The following is a 9,981-nucleotide window of genomic DNA, read 5'->3' on the forward strand; positions in this document are numbered from 1 at the left end:
TAATATCTGAAAATATGGGATATTACAATCTACCCACCTTATAAGGATTCCGTCCTCGGAATCAGCAAAAGAGAGCACTAAGGGTTTTCTAACCAATTTTCCGTCACACTGCCTTACTTTGACTTGAACAGGATACTCAACTTAACTTGATTGGCATACCTTCGAATATTTGAAATGATAAAATCATAGAATTTCAAAGAGAAAAGAATTTGATACCATAATGGAACCAAAATCTGAATTTGAGAAAAAGTATTGTTGAAATGAAATAATAACTGAGAGATCAATATGATCAAACAAACTTGGTATTGCGTGCCCAAATTAAGACACTACTAAAGGTTGTTAACCTTCATGTATTCACAACACACACAAGTGATGGCGTCCCATCCAACTCCTATCACACAGACAGGTATACCTTGCGTCCCTTATATTTAAGGTTGTTCATCTCAGTCAGAATAAAAGAATATGAAAAAAATTGAAAATCAAATGAATAAAGCTGACAAGATTTCAAAGCTGATATTTCTGAAGGAAATGAAATCCAGAGAACAAAATTATGTCACCAAATGAGCAAATGGTGTCACATCATCAAGAAACCATCCACCAAATAAGAAAAGTGGAAGTTAATTATCATAACTTGACAGAGCTATCAAAACCTGAAAAATAGACTTCATGACAGCCTCTGACATATTTAAAACACAGTTATGATTGAAAATGAGTGTTAGGGAATATATCCTCAAACAATTACTTCTTTTGAGAGAGGCCAAAAGAAATTATAGAAAGAAAAGGTATTGCCAAAGTCTTAATGCTTATCTTCTGTTTGAATTCTTCTGTTGACTCGTCATCCGATTCTCGACACTTCTTCATATTCCAGGGATATCGATAATCTTCATCGTCGTCAAATCGTAGTAGCCTCGGAAGATTCCACCATAGAAGTTTGCAGCTTCCCGGAGTTCCATCCAGCTCAACACAACCATCTCGAATGAATGCGCCTATCTTAACTTATTCGTTGGTACTATATCCAATAGTCCAACAGGAACTCGATATGAGCTCAAACGTCCTCACATAGCTATACACACTCCTACATACTCTCGTTTCTAGTTTACTATAACTTCAGCTCTGATACCAACCTGTAACGCCCCCAAATCCGGGGTCAGAGGATTTGGTCGTCACTATAAAACTTCAATCCAAAATTAACCTGTTAAATCAAATAATAAATGCCAGCGGAAGATATTTATCATTTATGACCCCAACTAATCCAAGATCTTTTAAGGTTACAGTTCTAGAAACAAGAATTCCAAATTCCACAAATAAATTTTTCACTTTCTTTTAAATCTCTTTTCAATAAATTCCAACTCAAAACTAAACCCACTAGTATAACTTCGAAATGAAGTATACTAGGCCCAAATAAAATACAAAACTATAATATAATATAATATAAACAACTTTACATAATAAAACTTACACTAGTCCGCAAACCCTGGACCAACCACCTTCCAAGAGCTTCTTCTTGCTTCCTCGAATTACACGGCTAAACAGCAAGCTAATCCTCACTGGAGGTTAAATTTAAAAACAGGCAAGTATGAGCGAAAGAAATGCTCAGCAAGTTCATTATAGTAAATATCGGGTCATTTTGATAAAAAAAACTAACATCTGCATCAGTGCAGATCATTTAGAAATCATAATTGCTGAATCATAAAATTTTAGTTGAGGAATCCCAGAATTGATTCCTTAATTGTATTCAAAAACCCTTTTTATATTTTCCAGCGACGTGCTTCAGCAATACTTTGAATCATAACGAGAATAAAACTCGTAAAACAGTGTTTACGGAAATATCGTAAACCACAATAACATGAAACAATGATTATGGGTTGAATCATAAACTTTAGTCAAAACCGAATTCTTGAGATTAATACTTATTTTGTTGTCATATCAAATTAGATATCAATACGAACTTTGATGCTCACAACATTCCATACTGAAGTCAACACCAATCATCTGTACTAATACCATATTTGATATTTAACAACAAACTAAGTATACTCAAAATAAGAAACTGAATCAAAACCACATTTCATCTTTTATCCAAAAATAAAATACTTAATAAATCATTCCTTGTAAGATGTCAAAATCAATATAATAATTTCGATTGGAACCAAATTATGCACTATGCTGTTCCTGATGATCAGTCATGAAACAGCACCGGTATCCCGCAGTATACCGTAAATATAGGTACTACCCGTATCCCGAAGACATACGGTACCTATAGGGCGCCAGAAAAAGGCATAACAAGCCTTGTAAGATATTACACTTCCGTATTACACTTCTGTATAATAGCTCACGCTGGACCGGTGCCTCGGCCTCTTACGCTACCAGTAACCATCAAATCTCAAAACATTTTATTGAAAAAGGGGTCATAATATTCGACACCCGAAATAATTTTATTTCCCCAATTCTTGGGTAGGAATATTCACAACCAAATCACTTTTCTAAAAATCCAAAACATTTGTAAATCCGATAATTGGATAAGTAAAATCACTTGACTATTCTGAACATAGAATAACAGAGGGTACTTGTGTAAACAGAATTATTTAATTTAGCGATATGTAAAACATTTATCTATTCCGAACAGAGAATAGGGAAAACAATACTTGCATAATATAATTCGAAATAAACGTCACTTGAATGATAAGTGAGGTTAGTGTACTTGCCTTTGGGTTTTAGCAGATAGTCACACTCGCAATGACGCATCTATTCTGACATTCTGTCTTAAAGTATCACCGTCCTTCTATTCAACACTTCACCGATATGCTGCTCCTGCGATTGCTAGAAGCCAGATACCCAATACCATTTCATCTCATTCCTTATCCAACGTCTTGTCCCGATCAACTCGAGAAATCCGCATCTATAATTAAAATATAGAACTTTAATCGACTAAACGATAACCACTCGATGAATTACGCGTCAAAAGCCTATCGTCTACCCATACGATAACCCGCACATAAAAGAAACAGTCCAACACAGGATTCTTATGACCCACATATAAATATAACAGACAAACATAGGACCCTTGATCCACATACACACCTAATTCACATCACACATAAGCACATAACTCATATATCACATAATTCATATCACATAAGACTTGGTTCATCAGAAGGGTCGACTCTGTATGTTTAAAACGGAAATCAGGTCAAAAATATGATTTTTCGATCAATAATCGACTCAGAATAACTTGTAAACAAACGACCTTTCGAAACAAAAAGGATTTGGGTCTCGAAAGTATTTTTATTGAAAGCGGAATATTTTTCTGAGTCTGTACGCGTTCGTTTCATATTAAACAGACGAACGGTTGATTTATTATGAATTTTTGAACATTTTTCGGAATAAAAACGATCTCCGAATCATTTAATAATAAAATAATAGGGTTCGAACACCCTAAAATAATTTTATAAGAATTATCGAGCTTGGAAAATAATTTTAAATAATATTTTAAAGCTCGAAACTATTTTTCAGAATTTTTAAATCAATTTTAAATAATTAAATCTAATTAAATAATCAATTAAAATTAATTAATAACTAATTAAATTAATTAATCAACTAATATTTAAATTAATTGACTAATTAAATAATTAATTATCAACTAAAATTAATTAATTAAATAATTTGAATTTATTTTTTTTTTTGAATTAAAATAAATTCTCAGAATTTACAATAATAAGAAAATGATATTTGAAAATAAAATAAATGATTTTTAAAACTAAAAACTGAATTTTGATTTATTTTTAAATCAGAAATGCAGAAACATGTTTTTGAAATTAAGTTTGGGGAAACAAGAATCAAAGTCGGGTCTTAACAAAAGAAAACGGGTCGGGTTGGAGGAGAACCGGGTCGAGCAAGAACTCCGGCCACCTTCGCCATTTTTTCCGGCGTCGAGCTCGCAGATTCCGGCGAACAATGAACTTGGTGAATTTCCACTCAAAATTAACGAAATAAATTGCAAAACGAAGCTGGTAACATATGCAATCAATCCCCAGGATCAACTTCAATAAACATATCGTAAATAATCTAGAAAATTAAAATTAAAAACGAATAAACAAAAACAAATAAAACTTCGATTTATATTAATTGTTAATCGTTTGGCCTAAATAAATACACGATTCAATTGCAAATAACATCAGGAAGCTAACCCCATCATCAAAATCGATCAATAACCCTAGGATCAAAAATACCCAAATTCGAGCATAAACCCTAAGATTACGAATTGAAAAATTACTTATCGTTTGATGATTATGATAAGGAATTATGAAAGAACAGATCGAGGGCTTCATTTTGGTTACTAGAACATCGAAATCTGAAGTCGGCATCACCTTCAAATTCGAGTTTAATTCACAGAACTCTTCAAGAACACCAAGAACACATATTCAAATAATTTCCAGAAAATTCAAACCTTAATTTCTATATGATACTGAGCTCTATTTTTGAAGTATAATATACCAAATCGACCAGAAAAACATGCTCTACAACATGGAAGCATCAAATCACATCAACAACATCAAGAACAAAAATTCATCATTTAATTATCAAATAATTCGAATATAAATAATTAAATAAGAAAATTACGGTGATTTCTGGAAAGAAACTGATGATTGATTCAGATAGAGGATTCCGAGAGCTTCATTTAGATATGCTGCACGCCAGAATCGGAGTTCGATAACGCCTTCGTTCGTGTGTTTGATTCTCGGGAACGTATCGGTTTCTCGGGTTTTCTCTGTATTTACGGTGTTTTAACTGGTTGCAAATGAATAAACGGAATAAACGAAATAAGAAATAGGCTATTTATATTTATGGAATATTGGATCGTTCTGGATCGTTTTGGATCATTTTGGATCATTAAATTAGTTGCTTAGCCGCTAAGTAACTGCAATAACGATCCGATTTAATACCAAAATTGGATAATTATCAAAACCGAGCTTTTTATAAAACATTATATACGAGAATAATATAAAAATATCCCGTCTCTCGAAAATACGGGTTTTATTGATTACCGAAATAACTATCGTATCGAAAATCTTGCGCCGGGCCGCGCACGGGTTAAACCGTAATCCGAATCGAAAAAGTCAAAACACGGAAAATGTCCGGAATTACCCGATTAGGTTAGGAAGGAGTTTTCGGAAAAGTTTCGGGTTGTAAAAACGCAAAAACGGTTGAAGTCGGACGATTCCCGGCTTTATAAAATAATTTTGGTAATTATTCAGAAAATAATTAATAATACATAAATCATTATAAAATCATATAACACTCCAAAAATTACCAGAAAAATATCACAATTATCTATATTTTATTCTAGACATATAAAAATTCAAATACTCAAATAATATCACATATAAACACCCAAACATCAATTCCACTTATCAGATAATTCACCAAAATTCACGTAAAATCACATAAATAATTCCAAATAATTATAAAAATAATATCTGAAAATATGGGATATTACAGATGGTACAAGCCGTTTGATGAAAACTAAGGCCCATTATTTTATTTGAAATATCTGCTTTAAAATCATGATTTGGGTCATATAAATTTTGATATGAAAGCTATAAATACAAAATAAAGTATCTGAAAAATATCTTAAAAATACCTGGACAACACAGAATGCACGAAACACATAGTAATTAGGGTTTGACAGTTAATTACACATAAATGACACATTAACACACTTAATTTATTATAATTATGATATAATACAGACGTAAATTTCCCAGACATTACAATATTGAGTAATTACATCAGTTAAAAAATTACAGACATCAGGTGAATTTTTCATAGTCTGGTTCTTTCCTAATGAGATCCTTGAGATTTACTAGCACTTGAAGTTCTTCAATTATTTATGTCCCTCTTAAGGCTTCCATCAGACTGGGCCATTCATCCAAATTGTGATTGTTGAGGTAATTGACCCTGAACCATGAAAATCTGCCAATTTGAATATTTAGAAATCATCCATCTTTTAAGATTCTACTCATCCCCTTGCCTTGAGCTCATTTGACCTTCGTTCAAACATTTCTATCTCATTGGCATACTGCTTTTCCCTTTCCTCCTTCTCAACCTTTATTCTTGCATGCCTTTCATTCCTTTCTCTCAGCCTCTCTGCTAGCGCAACCTTCCATATTTTAGTACTTGAATCCGTTGCATTCATCAAACTAATCACCCTCATCAATTCTACAGTAGAAGTATTTTTACTAACATCTCTATTCAGCAAGATAAATGAGCCATCCTTACAAAATTCCAACTTCACTTTAAGGGATAACCCAAACTCTGACTATTTCATCAACTTGTTGTTGGAGATATTCTTCATCTATTATGCTCCTTGAGTTTATTATAAAATCTTCCTGATTATAACAATTCCAGATAACTCAATTTTTTGCTGTGATTTTTATAGGTTTTTTTCCTGTAGTTTTGAAATGAGTTTTGGTTGGTGGTTTTAATGAAGGAGGTTTTGATATTTTCTTTAATGTAACTTGGCTGGCTTTGATAGGTAGCTTGAGCAAAGAGTTAGCAGTTTGCTTGAATAGGTACTTGAGTTTTTGAGGTTGGATTGGTGAGTGTTTATTTGGCTTGGCTTGGCGGTCTGGGTTGGTTGAATTTGTGAAACTTTTATTACTGGACATTTTGCTTCTTTGCCCTTCTCCATCTCTCCTCTTCTTCTTCTTTTCATCATCTTTCTTCTCTTTATTTCCCTTTCTCTTCTCATACACCTTGCTACTAGTTGCTTTAGAAGATTGACTTGGATTTGAGCCAGAAGATTTTTGCTCATCCTTCTTCTGCTCATCATAATCCAAGTCATCTTTAGTGTTAATTTGAGTTTTAGGCAACATGTTATCAGCATTCTTCAAATATCTCCCCAAAATCTTAAATATTTCTTCATCTTTTATAGTCTTGATCTTCTTGTGCTTCAAGTCAGTTTCCAGGGTCATTATCATCCTTAAGTTCCCATGGCACAATTCTTTGGAATCATGAAATGTTTGCACCTTTTGGTTTATGAACAGATATAGGCCATTCCTTTGCTAGGTTGAAGATATGCTTCTAGAAAAGCAGCTAGTTGAGCCTTCTTGAGTTCATTTAGCAAGAGAGTGTCCTCTGGAATCACCCTGTTAACCTTGTTGATTAGGATGTCCAGCTCATATGCTCTTCTAGATTGGATATAAGTAAGAGATAGCTGCATACATATATCCACACCTGAGTCATTTATATTTACAATAATCATCTTCTCTTTGACGTTCTCTCTTGTCACCATTATCACCCTTTGAAAATTGATATTTCTGTCCAAAGCCTTTTTGTAGGTGAAAAAGTTGTTGGTTAGAGAAACTCTGAGAGCCCTGAGCAATTCATCAAATTCTTTGTCCAAGCAGGGTCCCTCAGCTGCTTTATGTAGTCTTTCTACCCCAACATCATCTTGACTTGTTTGAATTGTGGCTTGGATGGATGATTTTAGCAGTCTAGCTTCTAGCTCCCCCTTAGTCTTGTTAGCAGGCAAGATTAGAGAACCAGGAAGTTTAGGTCTAACTGCTTCTGGAAATGCTTGAATAGGAATATTTTAAGCTCCTATAATAGCTCCCTGAGATACATCATTTTGCATTTAAAGGTGTTTGTGGGAGTCTACTAGGGACTTTATAACTTGCTATTGAATGTGCACCAAAAATGTCAATTTGGAGACTTGAGTTGACAAAAAGTCATTTACAGACTGTAGAGTTGATATTTGAGCTTGCAAGTTTTGGATTTGTAGATTGGTTGATGTAGACACAGGTTGTTGTGAACTTGATGCTGCCAAAGTACCAACAGAATCTTGAACAACATTCTTGACCTCCTCTATGACCAAGGCTGAAGGTTCAAACCTAGCCTTGTAAAGTTGATCCAACTTGACCTTTGAGTCATTATTCTGAGTGATTTGTTTCTGGATCACTTCATGTAGAGCCGTATATGATTCCCTCAACTTAGTCACACTTTCTTCCACTGGGGTTAGAGAGAGGGCTTGAAATCTATCATAAAACTTGTTGAACTTGGTCTTGATGTCTTGAAATGTTGGCATCAGTTCATCAATCCTATCATTAACCACCTTATTTACTGCAGCTTGATGCCCCGGAGTGTTTTCCATATCTCTTTCAATGTGATGAAATGCCTTCAATTGTGCTTTGTACACCTCTGTCACAACATCATAAACTTCTCGGGGAATGAGGACCTTAGCATTGCTTCCCAAGATGGTCACATATTCTTCTCTAAACTTTGTTAAGGCCTCCTCCATGGTTGTGGTAAAATCCTTGAAAATCCATGCATCCACATTACCATCTACTTTATTTGCAATTTTCTCCTGTTGCTCTTCAACATCCTCCTTGTAAGAAAGTAGTATTGCTTGATAGTCTTAATTTGACATATCTGTAGTAAGGAGTTGTTGAGTGATATTGGCTAGGCCTGCAAGTTGCTCAACCAAAAGATCATTAATTGTAGTAGGTTGGGCTTGAGCATCTTGCAACCATTAAGAGATGAGGTAAGAAGGTTGTGGAATAGTGTTTGAGGTAGAGGGTATGTCTATGTGGTTTGAGGTGGACGGTATGGAGATAGGAAAATCTCATATGATAGAAGTCACAGTTTTACTCACAGTTAGAACTGTGGTTATGACAGTGTGTTGTTCACCAATAATGAGAACCTCCATTTGAATTGGAGGGGATTCGACCAGGTTACTGTTGTAACGACTGAGGAATTACGCTTGCATTATATTATAATAATAATAAATTATGTGTATTATTATGTGATTAACTGTGTTGAGGCATTAAACCCTAATTGTTATGTGCTACGTGTTGTCTGTTTTGATCGGAACATGTTTTGGATATTATTGAGTGTTTTATCCCGAGTTATATATTTTATATCAAAACCCGTACAGCTCAAACAGTATTTTAAAAGCCCATATTTCAAACAAAATCATTGGCTCTGTTTTATTAAAAATGCCCTGTACCGTATTGCTATTCTGAACCCCTAGACGTTTTACCAATTGACCTTTTTCGCGAAAAACGACTTTTCCGGACCCCTTCGGGTACCAAAAGCCCCACAAAAATCACATTTTTATTTTTATATGATCATGAAATTATCATATATCATTTTTCTTTGTATTTTTGTATTTTTCACAATTTTTGGGAATTTTTAACATTTATTTTGTATTTATTGGATATTTAAAAATTAATTATTAATACCCAAAAATTATAAAAATTGGGGTCAAATATTTTTATTAGGAGTGTAATTAGCCCCTTAATTTTATTTAGGGGTATTATTTTACATAGTATAAATATCTGATTTTTCAGTAATTATCTATTAATTAATTATAAAAAAAAAATCAGAAAATAATTCAGAAAATTCAGAAAGGGGGATTAGGGTTCTTGGAGTTCTTGGAATCAAAGCCAATTTTGATCGTGATTTTGTTAACCAAATCAGTCATGTAAGTATCCGTTTTGAAGCTGATTGATTGTAGTTTTCGATTATGCAATCGTTTTTAATGTTTGATGGATCGAATTTAAATTTGTATTTTCGGGTTTTAATTGCGAATTCGGGTTTGAATTTCTAGTTGTTGTTTGTTGATTCTGTTGATTGGGTTGATTAGATCGTCGAGTTTACAGTTGAACGGCACCGGTTTCGTCGGTTTTGGAGTCGATTTCGTCCTCGTCGGAGAACCGCCGCCACGGTGGTGTTCTTCGTTTTTCCGATGACGGTGTCGACGAATGGAGAAGAAGGAAGGTGGGAGGAGGTTGATATGGTGGCCAGGAACGATCACGCAGAGAAACGGGATGGAAAGCAACGTTCGATTGTCGTTTTTACTCGCCGGAAAAACCCACCGGAACGACGCCGGTGGGCTGTTCTTCGCGACCCGGGTTCGACCCGGTTTGCAACCCGGAAACGACCCGGGTTTGATCCTAAAAGTCCAACCCCTGTTCCTGT

The sequence above is a fragment of the Apium graveolens genome, chromosome 2, assembly GCF_009905375.1.
Source record: "Apium graveolens cultivar Ventura chromosome 2, ASM990537v1, whole genome shotgun sequence".
Lineage (NCBI taxonomy): Eukaryota > Viridiplantae > Streptophyta > Magnoliopsida > Apiales > Apiaceae > Apium > Apium graveolens.